Here is a 17722-nt window from a genome sequence, read left to right as displayed (position 1 = left end):
AGCCTGTTAGCTGGAAGTTTCATCTGCATAATAACAACCTTTGTCTCCACAACCCCTTATCTTCACCTGCCACTCATTTCTATTGATTCCAGATCTTTAATCAGAAAATATTTGAACTCACCTATGACCTAGAAGCCCCCACTTTGAGTTGTCCCATTTTTCAGTACCAAGATGTTACCAGATAGGGGTTCTGATCCAAGAGAGGATCCAACCCAAGAGAGGTTCTTGGATCTCACACAAGAAAGAATTTGGAGTGAGTCCACAGAGTAAAGTGAAAGCAAATGTATTAAGAGAGTAAATGGATGAAAGGATAGCTACTCCATAGACAGAGCAGAGCATTCCCAAAAGCCAGAGGAGGAACACACCTTAGGTACAATGCTTGTTTATATATAAGATAACAAAGCAAAACATACAAGGGCTTGTGACAAAGGATTGTTAATCTTTGTGTCACTACTGTCCTCTACAAGAATCTATATTATTATCTTCAAAGTGAAACTTAAACTAAGAATGCTTTTGTTCTTAAGATATCAGGAAATCAGGACATTTCCTGGGTCTGTTAAGTCCTAAGTCTGTTTGGTAAATATTATTAACTTGTTCCCTTAACTGTAAATACCTTGTTAAGAATGGCTAACCTCCTAGGAATGAAACCCAGTAGTTCTCAACCTCATTTTACCCAGTGCCTATTCATGATGGAGTCACTCTGGTTCAAATGTGTCTGATATATTTTCCCCCTTCCTTTTACAAGGAGACCCTTAATCCTAAGGGCTGTAGAGGGAGGAAAAATCATCTTCTGTAGCTTTTTCAGTCTCAACAAGGGTGACGATATTCCTGCCTAACTATTAGAGTATCTTGTATTCAGGGTATGGAGGAGTTCAGTCGGAAGACGCCAGTATGGTGAGGGTCATTCACAACTCTGAATCCTGACAAAAGGTGACATCTGGGAGATTAATAAGTGTCCAATTTAAGAAAGCATTGAGTAAGCTTATCTCTCATTCCTATACAGAGAGTACAACAGCAAAGCAATATAAGCAAAAGTATTCCAAGTAAACTAAATAAGAAGACTTTTCAGGAACTGGGCAATTGTTGGAACCAAGCTGATAGGGGGTTGACTGACAGTACATCAATGACAGAGATGTGAGTGTCTAAAGCTTTCGTAGCCTGGGTAATATTATGTGAATAGTCTGGAACATATACACAAAATTCAGTTTTGATCAAAGCACAAGCTCCCCCTTGAGCTGCTGTTAAAATGTCCAAAGCTATTTGGTTCTGTAAGGCCACCTACCAAATTTGAGAAGTTTCCTCAGCTAGGAGGGGAAGGACATGGAGTGTAATATTGAGAAGTGCAGCTGTGTTTGGCTAGGGCTTCCGCTTGCAGCTCTATATCAACCTTGGCTGCCTGTGAGGAAATTATAGCCGTTGGGTAAGACCAAGACCACCAAGACACCTGTTTTTGTCACCTATGGCAAGACTTTACTATTTCCCAGTTAGAGAAGAGAGAGTCCAATTTAGTGAGGATATATCCCAAGAGATAAGGGTGTATACCTTCCAGTCGCATTATAAGGTAAGTCCAGCTAGCCATGAGTTCCACAAACCCATAGCCATTCCCAAGGAGAAGTGTAAGCACCTATTTTTGGCAAATTATGGTTCCATCTCATCCACAGGTGGTCTGTTAAAAGAAGGTCGGTTAAAAGAGTGATTATGCTCTTCAGGTGCTAACCATCCTATATCATGGGTTTCTGACTGATAGTGACTGTTACTTTGCCTTTCAAAACATAGAAGCACTTTGCTCAATAGTTGTGTTTGGACAGCTGTCATCCACCCAAGTCCACCGTGTACAGTATAACCTAAAGTTGAACTGGAATTCAGCTGTTTTTTAATTAGATGGAAAAGGTGCCTTTTTGTCTCTCTGTAGGAGAGGAAGACGCTGAGGCCCGTGAGACCATCGTACATGGGGAAAGTGGGTGTGTGTTTACCCTTTTCAGTTTCCCGATCATAATAATGTCCCCATACACTTGGGCTGGCTGGTTTAATACACCAGGGCAATGGGAAGTGGAGAAAAGTGACAATTCTCCGCTTACCTAACACGTGATGTGATTATACAGAGAGGCGGAGGTCTACACCCACTCAGCAAATCAGCTACTCACTGGGTGATTCCAACTTATACCCAAAAGTAGAATGCCAGTTCCTATTTTTATGTTAACTATCCCTTTCATTTCTTCTGAGCAGGAGCCAGGGGTCACAGGTTGGCTCAAAGGAATAAGTACGATCAGTCTCTTGTGTTCTGACAGCCCATGGGACTTCGTAAGAGACAGGTTTAATTCGAGATAAGTGGACCCAGCTGCTTATTATGTAAACAAGTTTTCACCGCTTCTATGTTCTCCAACTTCTCTTCACTTTCAATGTCCTGACCTCCAAAATTAAAGAAAATATGAAAATACCATCTGTATTTTTAAGGCCTATTGTTTTATTTTCAGCACTTCAAAGGCACTAGAGATACATAGTTTCATTCAGTGTTTATGAATTATTCCCATATGAATCAGCAGAAGCAAGTGATGAGGTTCAGGATACCTCCCTCTAAAATATAGCACTTTGGCATTTGAGGAAACAGTAGAAACAGGAAGATGCTTCTCACCTTTCCCTGCCCTTCTACCCTGAAGGAGGTCATAAAGCCTTAATTCCAGTGGTGCTTTCCCTACCCAGTGGAAAGGAACATCCTTATCCTCAAAGAGGTGCCGAGAATGTGAACAAAGAAGCTTTGCTGTGATCTCCCCAGGCTAATACCATTGAGTCACAGACCTTTTGTCCAGTCAGACTTCCCCACAGCTCTCCACTTCATATTTGGCATAAAATTTGGTCAAACTTGGCATAAAAATACAACAGTTTTCCTGTTTCTTTGGGTCTTTACTTCCGAAGCCTCCTGTGTCAAATAACACATATTAAATACATTTCTATGATTTTCTCTTGTTAATCTGTCTTTTTATTATAGGTGCCTCCACTGTGAACCTTGTGTTGAATAAGGAAAAGATATTATGTCTTCCTGTTATACGGGGAGTTGAAAGATTTGATAAGTAAGAATTGTGCGCTATTTCGGTGGGCTCTCTGCCAGGCAGTGGCGAGTAAAGCACAAAGGTAGTGTGCTTTCTTCCCAGACATAGCATGACAGCATGAGAGGACCTCTCCAGACTTACACTGGAATTCATGAACCACCATTTGGAGATGGTGTTAAGGTTCCTCGTGTGATTTAATGCACTTGATGCCTCCTTATTTCTCTGCAGTCAACTTCTTCCTCAAGAGAGGCACTTTAATCCTTTGGCAGAAAACCAGTTCCTGTCATAGTGATTTCTTTAATTTCACCTTCATGTCCTTGACATTACAATCTTTATTTTGATTTGACTTTATTTATTTTTATTTATAAAAGATATTTAAATATTTATAATTATTTTGATTCCCCAGTCAATTCTTTAGAATATGCCTTTTTGCATCATTCCAATTGTTTTTTCTATAAATCCTTTCTCCTTTTCTCAAATGGTCACTACTGCCTGCACATTGGGGAACTCAACAGCTTCATCAGAGTCTTCCTACACGTCCCCATCCCAACTTTCAGGATTCTGTTCTTTCCCAATAAATGCCTTTACTCTAACAGTAGACACCTGCAAGGCTGAGAGTTCAACCTTTTGTTATAATTCAAACAATCACATGACAAAGACCTCTGTTTGATTGTCAACAATTTCAGCTCTGTAGTTACATGAAAGAAGATTCTCCTTCAGAGCACACTTAGAAGCTTTTAGACTGTTTATGTGAAGCTGGAGCCAGAAATTCAAATTCGTGAGCTCATCCTTTCCTTTTGTCACTTTGTCCAACAGCATTACGTGCAACTAACCAACGTCATTTCATTCCTTCATTTTCCAAAAATGTTCGCAGGTATCACACACAGAGTTACCAGGTTTCTTGCTTCTTAAAAGTGGTCAATTAGGAGTATCCAATGCAGACATTTTGAGTCTCCCTATAAACAGTTTATGCCATGAACTACCAGTGCTCTCTGTACTAGTATTGGAAATAGAGTTCTTAGTATTTTTAAGCCAAATCAGATTACAGAACCAATTCCAAAACAATGAAGAAAACTCATTCTAAAAATCCTGTTCCTTTAGAATTCCACTCTCAGTACCAAAACCTGTTTTAATCAGGGTTTTCCAGAGAAACAGAAGCAATCGGATATACGTAGAGATATAGGGAAGGGAATTTATCAGGAAAATTGGCCCATTTGAATATGGAGACTGAGAAGTCCCACAGTAAGCTGTCTGCAACCCAGAAAACCAGGAGAGCCAATGGCATGGCTTAACCCAATCCGAAGGCCTCAGAGCCTAGAAAGTTTATGGCATAATTCTCAGTTTGAGGTCAAAGGTCAGAGAGCCCTCAGTGCCACTGAAGAGTCTAAAGACCAGAGAATCTGGAATTCTGACATCAAGGGCAGGAGAAGAAAGGCATCCCATCTCCAGAAGAGAGATGGTACGAATTTTCCCTTCCTCTACCTTTTTATTCCATCAGGTTTCTATCAGAATAGATGGTGCCCACCCACAGTGACCAGTCCACCGACTCACACTCTATCTCCTCCAGACACACCCTCACAGACACACTTGGGACAGCCTAATCATTCTAATCCAATCCCAAACCACTTGGACTTCCCTTTCAGCAGAAGACAGGTGGACTCAATGCTTACCTAAGCATTAAGAATAAATAATGCTTTACCAGATATCTAAGTGTCTCTTAACCCAGTGAGGTTAACACCCAAACTCAACAATCACATTCCTTTCCTCAAATAATCACTATTGCATGCATATCGGGGAGGCCCAAAGAAATGATGATGGAAGGGCTGGGCATACTTATTATTTTGTACTAGTTATGTGACTGCTCAGATTTTTAAAGAAAACATAAAGGACACAACCTTGAATTGCTAATTCTAAAAATCTACCTCTTTTCATCTGAGACATAATAACAAAATAACTCCCTCAAAGACCCAGCTAAGGATTTGAGTTTGGTGGAATAAGTTTCAAGAATTAGATGATTTTCAAATTATTCAGAGTAAGATTCAAGATTAAATAAATAAATACATGTCTAATATTTAAAGCAAACATTTTGTTTTGTCTGGTAGAATTCAGATGTTGACTATTTATGGTATCTTATATGAGTAAACATGGAACATTGATTGCTAAGATAAACCAGAGTTAAATAAACACGATTATAGGAAATTTCTTCTGACATATACATTTGGTGAGATTTGAATTTCTGCTTTGTAGCTTGAAGTCATATATGTAATAATCTTTGGAGGATGTACTGATTCTCTAGAAGAGAGTAATTTTCTCCAGGAACTAAGAAATAGTACCATATGCTTATAACAGAGGGAACATCTGTTAATCACGATTTTTTTTCTTAATTCAGGAATCTTGAAATGAACAAAAAGGGAACAATAGCCAATAAGAGAAACATTAAGACATCAGTAGGTAAATAGATAAATAACCTGAATAGAAAATACACACAAAAAGGAAATACGGCTAGATAAATAGGGAGGAAAAAAATGAAGGTTTAAAAGTTATTGTTAGACTCACTCAGAGAGAAAAGTGCATTCTGTTTAGCATAATACTGATGGGCCAATTCTAGCTGTGAAAAGATAGCCCTAGGACAAATGCTCCCTTAACTGAAAATAACAGTCTAGGTCTCTCTAAAGCTTTCTTTTCAGAGGTCTCTTTACCCCTGTCTTGTGAGATCTGAAACTGAAAGAAGAGGCAGGATAGGAGGATAAAGAAATATAGAAAATGTTTCCATGTTTCCAGAAATCCACTGATACAGTTTGATGTCAGTCCCCTCCAAATCTCATGTTAAAATGTGATCCCCAGTGTTGGAGGTGGGGTCTGGTGGGAGGCGTTTGGGTCATGAGGTTGGATCCCCCATGAATGACGTGGTGCCATCCCCATGGCAATGGGTGAGTTCTCGCTCTGGCAGTTCACACAAGAGCTGGTTGTTTAAAAGCACCTGACACCTCCCCCTTTCTCTCTTGCTCCGGCTTTAACTGTGTGATGCTCTTGCTCCCGCTTCACCTTCCACCATGAGTGGAAGCTTCTGAGGCCTCGCCAGGAGCAGACACTGCCACCATGCTTCCTGTACAGACTGCAGAACCATGAACCAATTAAACTCCTTTTCTTTATAAATGACCCAGCCTCAGGGATTCCTTTACAGCAACACAAAAACAGACTAACACAACCTCCCTAATGGCTACTCAGGCATTGGCTCAGGAAAACCCCTCCCTCTTGTTCTGGCTCAGATTCCTTTCTTCTTTTATTCACTGGCTCTCACAGCATGGTTTCTTACTGCACTGACCTGGGCTAGAATAGCTGTGTCTCCATTTCCATGTCTGTAACACCTTGGTGGTCCGATTTTAAGCATACCTACATTATTCATCTGCTGCATTTCTCTAGCTCTAGTTAATCTCTATTTCAAATTTGCTCTTGCACAGACCCATGTGAATGTTGAGATGGAAGTCTCCTGCAGTGTTTGTTCTCCAGTGCATATTCTTCCAGAGCAGGCTCCAGGTTCTTCAGAAACATCTTTTCTGTACATATAACCAATCGCTCCTCTGGGAGGAAGGAGAATCCTGGACTGTTTCAGCTACTCTGGAACTTGCAGAAAGAAAGCAGCTTCAAAGAACCTGCAAAGCTCTTCCCAGACCTACGGAAGTCATGGATTCTCTGACTGCAGCATGCACTCTGACACAGTCCTCACCCACCCAAGCACCTGTTGTTTTGCTTTCAAATTTTGATGTCTAACTATTTTATGCTCACTTCTTTGACAGCTGCATACACAGGAATATGGTAACTCAAAAACTGGCCCTCCAGATCTTCCTAACACTGCTTTCTCTCCATCAATACTTATTTTTGGGGACCCATCCATTCTCAATCTTAGCCCCCAACCCAGTCATCACTGTTACCCAATTTGCAATGATATCCCAACGGAATTCCAGTCCCCTATGCAGCAAAATACACCATCTCAAGTTAGAACATGACCTCCAGTAACGACATCTCGGAGAAATAATATTTTAAGAAAACATACTTTTTCTAATCATAATTAAGTATACTTTAGTTACAACATATCTATTATCGATGTATATGATTATGCTTAGAATCATATAAGGGGCTTGTAATATTGAAGAGAGAAATCCATCAAGGTTGAAAAATCAGCTTTTCTTTCTGAGAACTACAAAACATATTTATTAATTTACTCATGAACTATGTGACTCCTAAGATTCCTTCAAACAAATAGTTTTTAATTATTTTATCAATCTAAATCTATTTGAATTTAAATCTATGTGAGTTCTATATTGTGTTCATTTCAATGAGGGAAACGGCAAGAGAGAAAGAAAATGAAAAAGAGAAAAGCAACAGAAGGTGAAGAGAAGCACGCAGGGAAAAGAGAAAATGGATGAAGGAAAATCCCCGTTCACTCAATCACCATACATGCGTTAAGGTTTCATGTGTGCCCAGCACAGAGCTAAAAAGGAGAAACAGGAGAAAGAAGGATGGAATCAAAAGAATGGGAGAAGCCTAGTGGTTTCTGAATTAGAGGGCATCCGGGGTTAACTTCTATTTACTAAAGCTGAAGTGTGTGAGGTGTTACCACCTGGAAGACGAAGTCACCTCCGTTCAACATTTTATCGAGCTAAAATCTGCAAATCACAGTTCTCCACAGCACATCATTAAATCTTCACAGACTCTTCCTGAGATGAAATCATCCCAGTGATAAAATCACACTGGGGGCTGCAGAAGCTCTTGCCAGGCTCACACTCATAACGGGATATCTGCCAAGAATCAGATGAACCAGGACTGAGGGACAAATTTGGCCCATGAGCTGGAGGCTTGCCAAATCCAAAGTAATCCAAGATGCTGGTCCAACAAATATTCTGCAGTATGAGGTCATGTCCTGAGTTCATAGTTTCATGTATTGAAAAAAATGAGTATAATCAGGGACTACTTTTTTATGGCATGCCAACCTTTTTATATTCTTAAAAGATACATTAAATGAAAAGCACTCAATTACAGATGAAATATAAAATTGGTGCCTGTTATAAATTTCAGAAAGACTCAATTTATTAAAATTAGTGAACAAAGAGTTTTTAAATTGCACACCTAGTTCAATCTATTGCTAGCTGAAGACATACTCTGAAGATGTATCAGCTTCTGTCAGTTCTTATTTCAGCAAATGAGGTTTTCTGATTTAGTCAATGACCAGGACTTTCTGAATTGTTGACACTTTTTCTTTCTTAATTCCTTAAAAACCAGATCAGTGTTTTTTATTATTATTACACTTTAAGTTCTGGGGTACATGTGCACAACATGCAGGTTTGCTACATATGTATACATGTGCCATGTTGGTGTGCTGCACCCATTAACTCGTCATTTACATTAGGTATATCTCCTAATGCTATCCTTCCCCCTTCCCCCCACCCCATGACAGGCCCGAGTGTGTGATGTTCCCCACCCTGTGTCCATGTGTTCTCATTGTTCAATTCTCACCTATGAGTGAGAACATGCGGTGTTTGGTTTTCTGTCCTTGCGATAGTTTGCTCAGAAGGATGGTTTCCAGCTTCAAAACCAGATCGCTTTTCTTACCTTCTTCCCTACTGACCCCTCCAGTTTTCTGATAGCAGTGGCTTCAGAACTATGTCTGAGAAAAGGCAAAGCAAAGAAGGATGAAATATATCCTGCTTTAGAATATTGGAAAAAGAGCTTTATAAAGCTGTAATATTCTTATTTAGCAATTGTGGTCAGTAAGTTTCTCATTATTTATCATTTAGACTTTTAAGCTAAAGTGAGATAAAACTTAGTATAGATTTCTTCATATTCTCTTAAATTCTATTTGCATTTTGTGAAATTATTTTACTGAACTGTAAAATATTTCTTTATATAAACTATTTTGAAGGATTTACTGTATCATAAAATATGATTTTCCTAATGTCTGATGCCCAAGTCGTTTTCAGAGAAAGGCATTTTGGTTTTATAATGAAAATCAATGGGCAAGTAAGACTAAATGGAAAGAAACTGTACAGATACTATGGTTGGGAATGGAACTATTTCAGTATTCTGTTATACATTAAGAATTTGGAGTTCTGCAAATTTACTAGAAAGAAAACAACCTCACCAAAAGGTGGGCGAATGATATGAATAGACACTTTTCAAAAGAAGACATTTATGCGGTCAACAAACATATGAAAGAAAGCTCATCATCACTGGTCATTAGAGAAATGCAATTCAAAACCACAATGAGATACCATCTCACACCAGTTAGAATGGCGATCATTCAAAAGTCAGGAAACAACAGGTGCTGGGGAGAATGTGGAGAAATAGGAACACTTTTACACTGTTGGTGGGACCATAAACTAGTTCAACCATTGTGGAAGACAGTGTGGCAATTCCTCAAGGATCTAGAACTAGAAATACCATTTGACCCAGCCATCCCATTACTGGGTATATACCCAAAGGATTATAAATATTCTATTCTAAAGACACATGCACATGTATGTTTATTGCAACACTATTTACAATAGCAAAGACTTTGGAACCAACCCAAAACTCGCCATCAATGAGAGACTGGATAAAGGAAATGTGGAACATATACACCATGGAATTACTACTGCCAGCCATAAAAAAGAATGAGTTATTGTCCTTGCAGGGGCATTGATGAAGCTGGAAGTCATAATTCTCAGCAAACTAACACAGGGGACATGAAACCAAACACTGCATGTTCTCACTCATAAGTGGGAGTTGAACAGTGAAAACACATGGACACAGGGAGTGGAACATCACACACCAGGGCCTGTTGGCGGGTGGGGGGTAAGGGGAGGGAGAGCATTAGGATAAATACCTAATGCATGAGGGGCTTAAAACCTAGATGATGGGTTGATAGATGCAGCAAACCACCATGGCACATATATACCTATGTAACCAACCTGAATGTTCTGCACATGTATCCCAGAACTTAAAGTAAAGTTAAAAAACAAACAAACAAACAAAAACTCTAAAAAAAATGTGGAGTTTTGGCGAGATTTTTGGATACGGAAATTCCTGCCAAAATTCTATAATGTAAGAGCTCAGTCATAAACCAGAGCTCAGCTGGCAGAGACTGCTTTGCCTCCTACAAACCCCCCTCTAAAAGGCTCAAGAAATCAAGAATGAGGTACAAAGTTGCAAAAGCAGTGGATGCTGGAAATATGGGTCAACCCACTGGAAGAACTTCAGCTCTCCAGGGTCCAAGTAGGGCCCACAGGTACAAGAGTGAGGGTGAACTAGAAAGGCACAGCCCATCTCAGATGTCTCTGTACCCCCTCCTTCACAGTCATGGGGACTCTACAGGCCACGGGGTGGGCTGCCAGCCTCCTTGATCCACAGAGTCCCTTTCTGAAGGAAACAAGCTCATTTCACAAGCATGGCAAACCCTTTCCTCCTAAGAAACGCTCTTTCTTGCTAACTTTAGGGACTGTAATGTCCAGTACTACAAAAGACCAAGTGTAGAAGCAACAGTTGTTTAGTTCATGTAATTCCTTATGTTATAAATTTATATGTGACAAGGACTGCCTTAAGAATTCAGGATGAAATGATGAAGATACAGCCTTTGCATGAACATAATAGTAAAACAAATACACACAAATTATAATATAAAAAAAAATCCTAGAGGCCAGATGCGGTGGCTTACGCCTGTAATCCCAGCACTTCAGGAGACTGAGGTGGGCAGATCATTTGAGGTCAGGAGTTTGAAGCCAGCCTGGCCAACATGGTGAAACCCCATCTCTACTAAAAATACAAAAATTAGCCAGGTATGGTGGCACGTGCCTGTAATCTCAGCTATTAGGGAGGCCAAGACAGGAGAATCGTTCAAACCCAGGAGGTGGAGGCTGCAGTGAGCCAAGATCGCACAACTGCATTCCAACCTGGGTGACAGAGCAAGACTCAGTCTCAAATAAAACAAACAAACAAACAAGCAAACAAACAAACAAACAAAATTCTAGAAAGCATTTCCCAAGGCCTGAAAGCTATGAAGGACATTTCACAGGTGGCAAGTGGACCATTGCAGTGTCTCTTCTCCCATTCCTTGGTAGCCACTCAGCCCTGCCTCTTAGTTAGGCATATTGCTCCCTACGATAAAAGACTCTGCCTCTCTTTCTCCTCTGGGCTATGCTGACATAGTGGAGCTACCAGGTCAGCCCTGGACACCCATTTTTCCTGAATTATTTTACATGAAAAAAATTGTGCATTTTATTTTACATTGTTATTTGGGGCTCATCCGGTGAACCTAAATCTAACTGATTCAAGGGGCCAGTCACATGAGGGGGGAAGGCAGAAAGGGCCTAGCTTAAGAAATAAAAGGAGGCACACAGGGCCAGGAAGGAGAAGACGTCTGAGTGTTCTGCACTCTGTCATTGTAGTATGGAACTTTCCTACTCCTAGCAAAGGAAGATCTAAATTCTGCTTCAGAACCACTAAGCAGTCACTCCTCATTCTAGTAGAGCCACGGTAGAAAAGTAAAACTGTGGCCCAACAGCTTTGACTAGAAGACCAGGATATCAACCAGCATTTCAGTGGGGAATGAGGTAGCAGCAACAGCAAAGGTTCCCAAGAGAAAGTACCAGTGGTGTGTGTGTACGTTAACAGTCACACTAATGTGGCAACAAAAATGTCACACTTTATTTAGAAACAGACTTTACTTATTTTCAAGCTTCTGCTTGAGAAGATGGCAACAGTCTTGCCTATTGTAACATGCACCCGTATCCCTCCTTCCTCATGTTCATGCCCTTGTGAAATCCTCTTTCTTTCAGTAGGGGGTAGGACCAGTGATTTGCTTATAATCAATAGAATATAAGCGTGTAGGTGTGTAGTAGGCTCTGTCATCTAGGTTGGTGTAAGTACACTCTGTGATGTTCATGCAGTGATGAAATTGCTGAACAACGCATTTCTCAGAACGTATCCCCACCAAAAAGAGACACCTGACTGTAGGCAGGAAGAAGTACATAGGTTAAAGGAAGAAGTACATAGGTTAAATGCAAACACTAAGCCATTTTATGTCAGGGACTTGAATATCTGTGGATTTTGTTTTCTACAGGGGGGATCCTGGAGCCGGTCCTCTGTGGATACTGAGGTACAACTGTAAGGTTTCACCTTTTAGTTCTAGATCTCCAATCCATTGGGAGTTTATTTTTGTGTTTTGTGTGAGATATATATCTAATGTTGCCTTTTTCCAAATTACTATTTCATCCTCCAGTCTCTTCTTTCTCTGTTCCATTTCCCATAAACTGCCTGATCAGTCTTACTAAAACAGTTGCCTCCATTCTTCTCTTACTCAGTGGCCACAAATGGCTTCTTGTCATTTGTTGCGTCAAATCCAAACAAAGGCTTCATGCCAAAAATTAAAGTTCTCTATGATATGCACCATCTAATATATTCAATTCCTTCTCTATAATCCTAAAATGCACCTGTTGCCCAGCCTTTCAGCTAGCCTTCAAAATGTCCTCTGAACTTTGGAATTTTGATAGTGCTGTTCTAACTTTTTCTTTCTGTCTACCTATAAGAGTGCTACAACTCCTTAAATCAATATATTTGAAGAAATAATTACTGTAATTTTATAAATGTGGTAAGAACTGAACACCAACAGATCCAAGAAGCTCAACAAACTCCAGGCACAGGAAACATTTTTTAAAAACAATAAAGGACACATTATAATCAAATTACTTAAAACCAATTGTGAAGAGAAAAATCTTAAAAGAACTAGAAGTGGGTAAAGACCCATATTCCAAACTAGAAATCAAAATAAGAATAATCAAAGGCTTCTCATTGAAAATAAAGAAAGAAAACAGGGAAATATCATTTTAAAGCAGTGATATCAAAAAAACAAAACAAAACAACTATCAGGTTTGGGAGAAAGACTGAGATAGTCTATGAAAAACTTTTAGATGCTAAGAACAAAGCATAAGATCATTTAAACAGAAGTATAAAACAATGTGACAAAATCCAACACCCATTCATGATTTAAAAAACAACAACAGCACAAAACTCTTAGGAAACTAAGAATGGAAGGAAACCTCCTCAATCTGATCAAGAGAATCTAGAAAAAAAATTTACATTATACTGAGTGGTAAAAGACTGCATGCTTCCCCCTAAGATCAGGAACAGTCAAGGATGTCCACTCTCATCACTTCTATTCAACATTTTACTGAAGGTTCCAACGTGTGAAAAAAGGCAAGAAAAAACATACAAAAGGCATACAGATTGGGAAATCAGCGTAACTGTCTTTATTGACAGATGGCATGATAATCTATGAAGAAAATTCTAAGTAGTTTACAAAAAAGCTACCAGAATTAGCAAGTAGGTTTAGCAAGATTTCTGTATATGAAGTTAATATGCAAAAACAATTGTATTTCATATACATGCCAGAAACAAAAAATTGCAAATGAATTTTTTAAAGATAGAGTCTTGCTCTCTTGCTCAGGCTGGAGTGCAGTGGCATGAACATGGCTCACTGCAGCCTCAAGCTCCTGCGCTCAAGTGATCCTCCCACCTCAGCCTCCCAAGTAGCTAGGATTACAGGCATGCACCACTGCACCTGGCTAATTTTTTTTTTGTAGACACAGGGTCTCACTGTGTCATGCAGGCTGGTCTCAAACCCCTGGCCATCCTCCTGCCTCAGCCTCCCAAAGTCTTGGGATTTTGAAATGAAATTTTATTTTAAAAAATATAATTTCCTATAACATCTAAAAGAATGAAGGATGATTTTAACCAAATATATGCAAGATTTGTACACTGCAAACTACTTTCATGGCTGAAACTTTCATGGCTGAAAGAAATTAAAGAGGACCTAAATAAATAGCCACTAATACCATGTTTATGAATCAGAAGATCCTATATTATTAAGAAGTAAATTCTCCCCAAATTTATTTCCAGATTCCACACAACTCCAATCACAATACCAGCAAATGTAGAAATTCACAAGCTCATCCTGTGGAAATGCAAAGGGCCTAGAATAGCATAAGCAACGTTGAAAAAGAACAAAGTTGAGAATGTGTTTTGAAGACTTATTACAATGCTACAGGAGTTAAGACAGTGTGGTATTAGCCAAAGGTTCTATTCTATAACTCAACAGAATAGAATAGAAAGAACAGACATAGACCCACAAATGTATGGTCAATTAATTTTTAGCAGAGTTTTCAGGGTAATTCAATAGGGAAATGATAATCTTTTTTTTTTTTTTTTGAGATGGAGTCTCGCTGTGTCGCCCAGGCTGGAGTGCAGTGGCCGGATCTCAGCTCACTGCAAGCTCCGCCTCCCGGGTTTGCGCCATTCTCCTGCCTCAGCCTCCCGAGTAGCTGGGACTACAGGCGCCCGCCACCCCGCCCAGCTAGTTTTTTGCATTTTTTAGTAGAGACGGGGTTTCACTGTGTTAGCCAGGATGGTTTCGATCTCCTGACCCCGTGATCCGCCCGTCTCGGCCTCCCAAAGTGCTGGGATTACAGGCTTGAGCCACCGCACCCGGCCGGGAAATGATAATCTTTTTAACAGCTGTTGCTGGAGCAATTGGACAGCCATATGCAAGACATTGAACCTTGACTCTTTTCACATACCATAAACAAAAAAATAACTCAACATTTATTATGGACTGAAATGTAGGAACTCAAATTTGTGTAAGTGTGAACATAAAATTAGTGATTTTATTGTATATAAGCTATAACAACTTGTTTAAATAAATATTTTCAACAACTTGTTTAAATAAATATTTTCATTATTCTACAACACATATTTTGCTTATTTTGTTTATATTGAGTGCTAAAAGAATGAGTTAAATTCTCTTCTCCTAGAAAGCTAGTATTTTACAAAGACCCAGTTCAAATCATAATCTCATCTAGCAACCACAGGATTTGTCCTAGGAAAGTCTTATAGATAAAAAATCTGTGTTTCCTAAGAAACACAGAACTGCATACAATGTTTCAGGTTTTCAGGAGAGTTCCCATATGCATCCACTATATCCACTAAAGGCTTCATATATCATTGAGCTTGGCAACAGCTATATAAGAATTATAATTCCAAACAGTTCTTTATATAGTTACCTCAAGAGATTTGTTGATGAAACACTTCAACAGCAAATATCTTAAGGTAAAATTGAACAACATAAAAATAAGAAACTGATAGAAGAACTCTGCTTTAGTAAAGCCAAACCGCCCGATAAATATTTCTTAAGCACCAAGCTCACATACATGCCACAGAAACCAATGATCATGTAAGCTTTGGCCCTCCCCAAAAACCAGCAACCAAACCACTCCTGCAAAAACTGGTATTTATTACTGAATCACAGGCTGCTGTTCTGTTAACAATATCTGAATGTGATCCTGCCTGATATGGTTGTTGATATGTTGTATGACTTCCTAAGTAACTGGTTGTTAATCATGTCAAATAGAAAAATAACACTGCCAGGTGTGAGGTGAATAAAAACTGTAACTATTATTATCATACTCTTGGAAGAGAAGCCTTCTCACTTTCTGATCTTCCCTAAGAAGAAAAGAAAATAATAGATACAGTTCTGGAATTCCCTGACCACTTCCATGGCATTCTTCAAAGTATGGCTATGACATTTGAAAACCTCTCATTGTTTTAGTTTATATTTCTTTTTTAAATTTATTTTTATTTTTTATTTTTTTAGACAGGGTCTCACTCTGTTGCCCAGGCTGGAGGGCAGTGGTGCAATCTCGGCTCACTGCAACCTCCACCTCACGGGTTCAAGCAATTCTTGTGTCTCAGCCTCCCAAGTAGCTAGGATTACAGGTACGCCACCAGGCCCAGCTAATTCATGTGTGTGTGTGTGTGTGTGTGTGTGTGTGTGTGTGTGTGTGTGTATTTTTTAGGTAGAGTTGGAGTTTCACCATTTGGACAGGCTGGTCTTGAACTCTCGGCCTCAAGTTATCCAGGAGTTCCTTGAACTCCTGGCCTCAGCCTCCCAAAGTGCTGGGACTAAAGGTGTGAGCACCACGCCCGGCCCCCAGTTTATTTTTCTTAACTGTTCTCTATTGTACATGTTCACCTTATAAGTGTTTGTCACTGATTGCTCTACTACATAAGTTCTTTCTCTCAGCACATCCGCTTTTCATATACTGTGTTGTTAGGCACACAGCAGTGAGGACGTGTCCTCCTGCCAGTCCAATCTTCCTAAGTCATATCATATTAGATGACACATATATTTTATATCTATAATGTAATAATGAATAATATGTATGTTAAATATGGCTAAGTGAACATCATGGATAGACTCAGAGATGTACAGAATAGAAGGAAATATCTGCAGCCTCAGGAGGCCTGTGGAAAGCGAAGGAAGTTCAGATTCTAGACAGCTAGCTGTGCTCCGTGATGTGTATATATACATAGAAAAGCTTCAGGCCACTGTTGGCACCAGCCAGTGAAATCATTTCTCTCTCTAGTACCTCAGCCCCTATCTCAGCTGCCTTCCTGAATCCCTTTGAGATCCCTTGGTCCTTGGTAGAACCCAGGGGACTCCTAACATAAAGCCTTAGAGCAATTGTCCTAGAGCAATGCATCTGCCTTGGAGGTGGCTTTGTGATTTAATAGAGAATCTCAGTCTTTCTCTGGCTCTGTGCTTGAAAAAGTCTAGTTATTTGACCTCATCAATTTCATTGAAATAAGCTACTCTATATCCCATGAAAATATACAAATATTTCAACATTTTCACAGAGTTTAGTGTTTTAATATTATTTTCCCTGTTCATTTGTTAACTCTGTATGCCTTAAGTACCCATTTTGAAATCTATAGTATTGTATTGAAGGATCCAGCTAATTTCAGAATACAATTATTGTATGACTTCCTAAGTAACTGGTTGTTAATCGTCTCAAATGGAAAAATAACACTGCTGGCTGTGAGGGGTGATTTTTCTTTTCCGCCTCCTTTCCTTGGGTTTACTCAACTGAAGCCTGTGTATGCTAGTCACATAATAAATGCTCATTAGATAGTGATCTGATATTAACTGTATGTGGCCCTAGTATCTTCAGTTCCTTAGAACTGTAATGACTTTTAATGAATATCTCCTATTATGTAACACCTGAGTGGTTTTAAAAATTTAATTGCATTTCCCTTTAGCTTTTCAATCCCTTTAGTCTTAAAGTATTTTAAGGAAATATTTTGGCAAGTGAAACTCCTTGTTTCCCAGACTGCACCTCTTTCCTGCATTCTGACGTCTATTTCTACCTGCTGGCTGGACATTGCTGTCTGGATGTTCCTCACCTTTCTCAGGCTCAGCACACGGAAATACCCAACCTCATCCTGACCAAATGCTCCCCTTCGCAGGTCTGTTATTTAGTGGCTCAACCCAGAGACCTGAGAATCACCCAAGACTTCTCTTTCTCCCCCTTCCTCCCATGGCTCATCATCCCATCAATTCTTCCTCCAAAATACATCTCACATCTGTTTCCTCTCCTCATTCCCCCTGCCATGCTGTTGGTTCGTGCCTTCTTACGTGACTGCGGTATATCTTACAGGTCTTCCTGCCTTCAGGGTCTGTCCTCTCCAGCACACCCCCTCCATGGGGCACGCCAACCTTTTCTCCCCTCCTTGATTCAAGCTTTGCAACTACTCTCCCTTTCCCACCACGTGAAGTCTACATTTCTTCCCATGGCTTAAAAGCACGTCAC

Source organism: Rhinopithecus bieti, unplaced genomic scaffold (assembly GCF_001698545.2).
Source record: "Rhinopithecus bieti isolate Rb0 unplaced genomic scaffold, ASM169854v2 scaffold_81659, whole genome shotgun sequence".
NCBI lineage: Eukaryota > Metazoa > Chordata > Mammalia > Primates > Cercopithecidae > Rhinopithecus > Rhinopithecus bieti.
Note: the sequence above shows the minus strand (reverse complement) of the source record.